At 36.5% G+C, this 8,595-nt stretch overlaps 1 long non-coding RNA gene across 1 annotated transcript; it reads right to left on the bottom strand.

Annotated features, from left to right (window-relative positions):
- Positions 1-512: 512 nt before the first annotated feature.
- On the bottom strand, positions 513-4,779 carry LOC137074163 (uncharacterized). The gene is made up of 3 exons (XR_010904930.1): positions 4,611-4,779; positions 1,174-1,269; positions 513-870 (listed from the first exon to the last, which is right to left on the bottom strand). It is a non-coding gene; the product is annotated as an uncharacterized lncRNA (long non-coding RNA).
- Between the last annotated feature and the right edge of the window lie 3,816 nt (positions 4,780-8,595).

An 8,595-nucleotide genomic window follows, 5' to 3' on the forward strand; every position in this document is an offset into this window, starting at 1 on the left:
AACCTGATGAATTTGAAACCATTGTTAAAACTAACAAAATTGACACTGGAAACAGAGTTGTTTTTTTAAAGTTATCACTCCTAATAATATATTGAGGTTATGTTATGACTCATTCAGTTCCTCACACCTAAACATTGTCAATTCAGCCTCTTATATTTTTAAGTTAATTTAAGTCTATTAAAAACACATTTTATTGACTGTTTATGTTTATTAATTTCCTCAAAATCAAATATATTTAAGTTGTATGATTCAAATAAAAAACTATTCAAAAGACAATTTCACTGCAGATTCCTTTTCTTTTTATTTAACAGAAAAACCTCCCTAGCAATGGGGTTCATACAGAAAATCAAAGAAATAACAACAAAGGTAATAATACTCACAAAACAAAATTAATAGGCCAACATAATAGGCCAATCCAAAAATAATAGGTCGACAATAATAGGCACACACACATTAATAAAAAGCGGGGGGAAATGGTATTCCATTTCTTGCTTTATTATAAACATGCTGGCAGTCCAAACAATGACATTTGGAAAACAGACTTAGTACTCATCCATCATCAACTCATTTTTAAGGCTAAGCAGTCTTGGAGGTAACCGCTTCAGGTCATCCAAACCCATTATAATTTTCTGAATGAAATTGAATGTGTATGACAATTGTTTTGGATAATCAAGGTGAAGTGCATAAATTAAGCCGAACAGCAAAATGAACGCCTCGGTCAACTCCGCTATATCACGCACAACAAAATCTCCCTCAAGAACTATAGAATTGATAGCAGGACCAAACTTCACAAGGGAGTCCGTATCACTTGAGACAGTGAGAATAAGCAAGAGCTGCATCCGAGATGTCTGGCAGGTCAATTTCATCTGCCTGAAGAACATGACAGTAATTAGTTAATGAGTAGAGTAGTCAATGAAAAACACTACATGTGTATTTAATATAATATGAAATACCAGTGAATGAAAAGTTCAGGTGAAATTTCCAAATATGACATTCTTGGTGAATTACTGTGGTATGATTAAATTGCTATTCTGGTGGCTAGGGAGATGGTTGGGGTTGTTGTCTTTTGGTTGCAAGGTCAGAGAGGGTTAAATAGAAAGAGATATACAGAGAAGACAAAGTAAGAAAAAAAAAGAGAGTGAAAGAGGACACACAGTTGAATCAAAAACTTACATTCCAGGTCTTAAAAAATCCAGCAGCATCTTCCCGCAGGAAGATGGGAAGGGCCCGCAGAGTAACTGTCCGTCTGCTGTTGATATCGACGTCTTCCTAGAAAGACAGAGGGATTGTGGGGTAATAGGAAGACAAATCAGTAGAATATTAATCCTACGCATATATTAAAGGTGCACTATGTAATTTCTTTTCAGTAAAATATTCACTCAACCCTAGACTTTGTGTATCCCTGTGGAGAGATACAAAGGGATAAGATTAGGCTAGGCTATTTTCATTGGGAAATAAATGCATACAAAACACTTATAATAATATAGGCTACACATTGGCTACATTGTGACACTAGTAATGGACGTTAATATAAGACAGATGCAATCACTGCAGTGTTACTTTTCATTACATCTAGCAGCTAATGCGAACCATGTAGCCTATGGCAACTAGCTAGGTAGTCTACTAATAAAATGTTTAAAAGCGTGCTGCCTGTGTGCCTGGCATGTCATGTGTTTGACAAAAGTCGTGTAAGTTATGAAACATTGCTTTGTATGGGATGATTTTACACTCACACAATAACTCATGAACTTGATAAATGTTGAAGAGCTTTTACTATCCGTAAAAAAATTACTATTTTACTATCCACAAACAAATGCCTTTTAACTTTAACAAGTCATAACACCACAAAACGCACTGACAAGATATGCTATATGACCCACTGTTAAAAACCACAACAACAACATTCAGTGTTTATTTTTGTGTAACATGAACGTCAATGTTTAATTTGTGTGACTTTACCAAAGCGTTTGATTTGTAGGCATATGTATTCCTCCAGTCGCGAGCCTGTGCGCTTTATCTGACGTTTCAGGCCCGCCTGGCCCGGCAGCTGCGCACGGACTGGGACTAAAATAATTCAGACTGACAAAATAATAAAAATGACCTTCTTCTTTTAAATAATAATAAAATCAATAAAAACGACATTCTTCTTCTGAATAACAAGCGTCATTAAGAATAATAATCATAATAATAATAATAATAATCTTACAAATTGTCATGTAAATTATTGTGAATGAATGGTAGTACTCCACATCACATCATCATCACTATTGTACACCCCAATACATGCCGTGATACGAAATTGCTAATTTTTTCAAAACGTGCTGTAAAATAATGCATTGTAATTTATCATCCAAACAGCTTTAAACTGCTGGAGTGTGCTTCTCAACCTCCACATTATTAAGAGTACTCGTTTTTTTAGATCCATATTTTGTTTTTGTCTGTGCCTTTATTCCCACTCTTTAAACTCTCAAATAAAACAATTTCGTTTTTGTTTTTTTTCACTTCCCTGGTGATGGTCTCGATGGGCGCGTCTCAATCATCTCTCTAGTTCAGTCAGAGCACTGATCAGGGAGTCAGCCCATTGACTTATGTCCTAATCAGTGCCCTGACTAGTGGACTAGTGAGATGATTGAGCGCGCCCGATCTCCACGTCGGAGAAGTTTCGCTTCTTTGCCGTCTTCTGTGTGTCCATGGCGTAAAATGAGGGCGTGGGAGAGGCGGAGACTTGAATATATAGGGGCGTGTTATTCTAATGACGATCGTTTTCAGCCGCCGCATTTATCAAGGCCAAGTATTGCGTACACCTGGATTGCAGAGGTGCGCACAGTTTCATAAATCAGGCGGTGAGAGGAGTGTAAGAATAATCTTACGCCAACATATACACCAGTTTCTACGCAAGATTGATAAATGAGGGCCATTGTGAATACAAAACTTCGATTTTGTATTAATGCAAGTCAGAATTTGTGCGTGCAATGAACGGCCGTTTCACACCGCAAGCGTCGCGTGAGCAGCAGTGAAGCGGGGGTTTCGGCGGCGAGCCTATTTTGCTGCGCTGCTGACGCTCAATTAAAGTGAAATAACACTTTTAATGGACAAAATAAATATGATTTCACACAAAAAGTGCTTAAAATGCACACAGAAGCACGTGTAGTGTACTTTAACAATAACGAGTGTGTCAAAAAAGAAAACAAAGAATAAAAAATATCTGTAGAAGATTTACCCATTTAAACTTGTTTCAATTATTCAGTTTGGGTGAAACAATAATGGTTATGATTATAAAAAATAAAGTAAACTGGAGTATGTCATTAAAGAGAAAACGAAGAATGAAAAACATCTTTAGAAGATGTACCCATTTAAACTTGTTTTAATTAATCCGTTTCGGTGAAAGTATGGTTATGATTATAGAAAGTATAAAGTAAACTAGCCAGAAAATATAATAAACTTTCTTTAGTTTAGTATTTAGTACTCAGAGGTATAGTATAGGCTTAGGCTCTAGGCTAGCATTGTGGGAGCCGCTGCACAAAGGCTTCGGGCGTCTGCAGCAGTGACAGTGTAGTTACGCTAGCGGTGTGTGTGCATTCGCGGATCCGGTGACGCGCGTGCATTCATTGACTCGTTTGTGAGTCGATCCTATTTGATTCATTTGGATTTTGAGACTTTCATTTCGCCGGTTTGGCCTTGCACGATCCACACACACACACCCACCTGCTGCCTCTAGATGACAGTATTCTGCCGAAACAGACAACGGCACTGTGAACGTTATTCTGCCTATAAGACGCTTTATGTGTACTCGTTATAAAGACGAGGAAAACGCTTAAAAGTAGGCTAACATTAAAAAGGTATTAATAAAAGTATTAATAACGCATACTTTGTATAGGCAAGATTAAATCAAGTTATGAACATAAGCGTTTTCTCCCATAAAAACGTTTATTCCTGCAGTAAAACGGTGACATTAAAAGTAGGCGTACACTTTATTGAACGTGCTATTGCATAACACGCATTTTATAATGGTTTTCTATGGGAGAAAACTGTTGTGATGAATGTAGTGTTCATAACCTGATTTAATCTTGCCTAGCCTATCCGTCAACGGATCCACAAATGCAAATCACGCTGCATGCACAAATTCTGACTTCTTAATATAAAATCGAAGTTTTGTATTCACAATTATGTGTCTATTTGTACAAATTGTATTTTGCACACACAAGTTATAAGGCATTTGTTTGTGGATAGTGAAATACGTCTGCAACATTTATCAAGTTCATGGACAATTGTGTGCATTTATTAATCATTTTGAGTCTAAACTCATCCTATACCTTCAGTGTCCGTCTATAAACTAACCTGCGCGGCCAAAGCCTATATATGATATCACCAGTAACGGATAAAGGATCTTTGGTAGTGCTAAAACCATACGGTTTGTCTGTCCAGTTATCCCACTAAAGTAGTGCAACAAGGCTGGCTGGCTGACAGCTGAGACAATTAACTTTAGTTAATTCGCTAAAACATGCAGGTAGCTGCAAAAGGTCTCTCTCACAAGCCTACGCTTTAGCTGAGGTCTGCCTGGAAGATGGCAAACAAATAAATAAACAAAGTACATTAAGGCGTGTCCTTACCTTTGTGTACAGGCGTTACGGTTAGCATGCAGACTGATGTTGTTGATGATGGATCTCTTGATGTTGCTGCCTACATCCGGGTGCGCGCAGCAGTCCTTGCAAACAATGTCAAAGTTTATTTACATCCGCCACAATCGATCATAGACTAGGTCATTCACCATTCATTGGAATGTCCGATTTTTTTTATTTGTTTATGTTGGTTTGTATAGGTTATTAGGTTATTGGAATTTGCCATGTTGATATGAACCTCCAATGAAGTTGCACGTCATTATTACGTCAGACGTAATTTCAATCCACTCTTGAACGAAATGAGTTAGGGGGTCAGTTCTACTCATAAACTAAGAGCTAATCTTGTCTAAATAATCAATAACTGGAAACTACTTAAGTGAACTTAAAACTTTTGTGGTGCCTGAACAATATTGCAGCTTTGAGTACAACTCTGCAATTTTATTGAGTTTAGAACACTGTTGGGGAATACAGTGTAGTAGTTATAATAGAAAGCAAAAAGTAGTTATTTTAGTATTATTTGTTTACAATTACAGTATTTGATATTTTGAATTAATTTTTATTTCATTTTGCAATTTGCGAAAAGTAAGTTACCTGGTTGGCCTACAATTTTGAGTTTATTGAAAATAAAACTTTGAGTTAATATAATCATTTATCATCCTTTATTCAAATAAAATAAGTATGCATATAGCATTATTTTTCATTTTTTTTATTTTTTTGTAGTAGTACTAGTAATGCAGTGAAACATGCCAAATTGTGTGATTTATCACAAACATTTTTTTTTTTTTTATTTATGTGGTTCAGCGACAATAATATTTGGAGTTTCTATTTATTAAGCCAATTTTTTTTCATTGTAGTAACTCACTTTTTTTTTTATTTCAATGAACTTAAAACTTTTTAAGGCAACCCGTTTAAACCAACCATATTTTTTTACAGTGTAGAAACTAAAATACTACTACTACTACTACTACTACTACTACTACTACTACTACTACTACTACTACTACTACTACTACTACTACTACTACTACTAATAATAATAATAATAATAATAATAATAATAATAATAATAATAATAATAATAATAATAATACAATATTAATAAATATTTGTTTTATTTGTTTATTATTATTATTATTATTATTATTATTATTATTATTATTATTATTATTATTATTATTATTATTTTATTACTATTTGAATGCTGTTTTATAGCATTTGCCAATGGTATTTTTGGAAACAACTTTTCTCTTGTCTGCAGTGGATGATAAAATGACTAAAAAATTTGGAGAGAAAAAACCTGAACTGATTTAATTATTTAATTTGGATCAGAAAACATCCACCCAAAACACCCTAGCTATTGCATGACAACATTCTAAAATCGTTTTGAACACCTTAGTAACTATATAGCGGCACCCTGGCAACCACTAAAATATCATAACACTTTGCAGAGGACTCTTAAAACAATCAGCTATTTATATTATAACCTATCAGCCACACAACAACATTCTAAAATATTGCTGAACACCTAAGCAACGTCATAGCAACACCCTGGCAATCACTAGAACACCATCTCAACTGCATAACAACATGCAGAGGACACATGTAACAGGAAATGGCCACTGCAGTCACCAATGACACCCTAGTAATTGTATGGAACATTCTAAAATATTTTTGAATACCTTAGCAACTACATGACAACACCCTAGCAACCACAATAATACCATAGCAACTGCATAATAACATGCCGAGGCCACTTGTAACAGAGTAATGGCATTGCAGTCACCAAGAATACCCTAGCATTATTTTACAACATATTGGCAAATATCTCTTACATGTACTTCAGAATATATACAAATTTTATAAAGAAAGGAAGTCCTTAAGTGTGAAATGTTTTAGCAATGACATACTGTACACAGTGTGACTTCTATTGAAAATGTATGATTAGCTCATTCATTTTTACCCCGCAACATTCTTCAGTAGTTAACAATGTGTGTCTTTTGTGTGTACCTCCAGCACTGGATGGTCATGTGATTGCTTCCGGTTGAAAAGCGGCGCCTTGTTGATCATTCGATCCCTTTTGTTGTTGTGGGAGTGAATGGAGGGTCTGACAACAATATGGATAGAGTGAAGGATACCTTACACTGGAATGGGGGCCAGGCCTTTAAAATTGGAGAAGGGGGACTCTTACTGACAAGAATAGAGGGGGAAGGAAAGAATAGATGGATAATTGAGAGGGAGATCATGGAGGGTGGATATATCGTATGCATCAGACCACAACCCAAACTCTAAGGAAGGTCCATAAAAATAGGGTACGATGTGTTAATATGATGGAATTTTCCATATAGACACAAATATTATGTAAACTCAAATGTGTGTGTGTGTGTTTGTGTGTGTGTGTGGGGGGGGGGGGACATGTTTTTGTGACATATGAGGACACAAATGTTTATAATGACACAGGTATTACAAGGAGAGGGTGAAAAATGAGGACACTGGCCATGTCCCCACTTTTCAAAATGCTAATAAATCATACAGGATAAAAATATTATTTAGAAAGTAAAAACACAGAATGTTTCCTGTGATGGGTAGTTTTAGGGGCAGGGGAAGTGTAAGGAAAAAAAAAAATTGTTTGTACAACCATTACAACTATGGAATGTCCCCACATTTCACAAAACAAGTGTGTGTGTGTGTGTGTGTGTGTGTGTGTGTGTGTGTGTGTGTGTGTGTGTGTGTGTGTGTGTGTGTGTGTGTGTGTGTGTGTGTGTGTGTGTGTGTGTGTGTGTGTGTGTGTGTGTGTGTGTGTGTGTGTGTGTGTGTGTGTGTGTGTGTGTGTGTGCGTGTGTGCATGTGTGTGTGCGTGTGCGTGTGTTATAAAAACACTTTTTTGCAATTCAGCTCTTTGCTCATCCGTCACAATAATTTAACTTTTTAATTATCATACTTTGGGGATTTTTAATCTGCAAATATTAAGCAATTTAATCACATTAATTAATGTGCATAATTTTTTTTCCAGCAAATGACAGCCCCAAGTTTTATTTCTCTTGAGGAGAATCATCTTTAGTTGCTTCTTACATAAAACAAACTGAGAACTCTGAAAGAGGACATTTCCTCTGGGAACTGTCTGTGAAATACGAAAAAAAAACATTGCAAAAATGTTTACATATTCTCAAGATCCCTCTCTCAATCACTCTCCTTTCCCCTTGTCTTGCTTACGTTTTTTCCCCTTCTTCTTTTGTCGATGGCATAATACATTCTGCCGCTCGTAAACTTGAATGTGAATGTCACGTCTCTGTGCACTTTGATCAGATGCGGGCATTGTTCGGCGGCGAGACACAGACTGCTGATAGCTCTTACGCTGGAAAAATGAGCTGCAGGCCCCCCCTCAAACACACAACACTGAGCTCTTTTGTGTCTGCCGTAGCGTTTGAGGAAGAAATGGCTTCTCCCTGAACGCCTGCTCTCTTGACACTCACGGGCGAAAATGTCCATCTACATTCAACTATCCCTCTCTCCATCTCCCTTATGTCCCTTTTCCTCCCACGCAAAGCAGGCTAAAATTCTATACATTCATGTAGGGATGGGAAAAGATTGCAGAGAACGATTAGGCTTTCCTCAGCTGTGTGTCTAGCCCTAGAAATGAATGGCCTTCGTATCTCTTTCTCGTTCTCCACAAGAATGCCTAATAATAAGAGTCATACAACAGGGCCTATCTCATCACCGGCCAATTAAATTAATGAATGGAGGTTTTTGATGCGTCCCGATAGAGTTCCAGTGTTTTACTGTGACAACAGCCCCCTAATTATTTTCTCCTCTCTGTGTACAGTGGCCATCAAAAGAAATGGGTTTTTTTTCTTTCTTTTTTTGTGGAGAAAACGGACGTTTCTCTGCTCATTATGAGTTTTTCCCTCTCTGAACCGTTTCCTTTCTTCTTCTTTTTGTTTTTGTTTTTTATGAGTCCTAACTTTGGCAAAAGCATATT

The sequence above is a fragment of the Pseudorasbora parva genome, chromosome 4, assembly GCF_024679245.1.
Source record: "Pseudorasbora parva isolate DD20220531a chromosome 4, ASM2467924v1, whole genome shotgun sequence".
NCBI classification, from domain to species: Eukaryota; Metazoa; Chordata; class Actinopteri; order Cypriniformes; family Gobionidae; genus Pseudorasbora; species Pseudorasbora parva.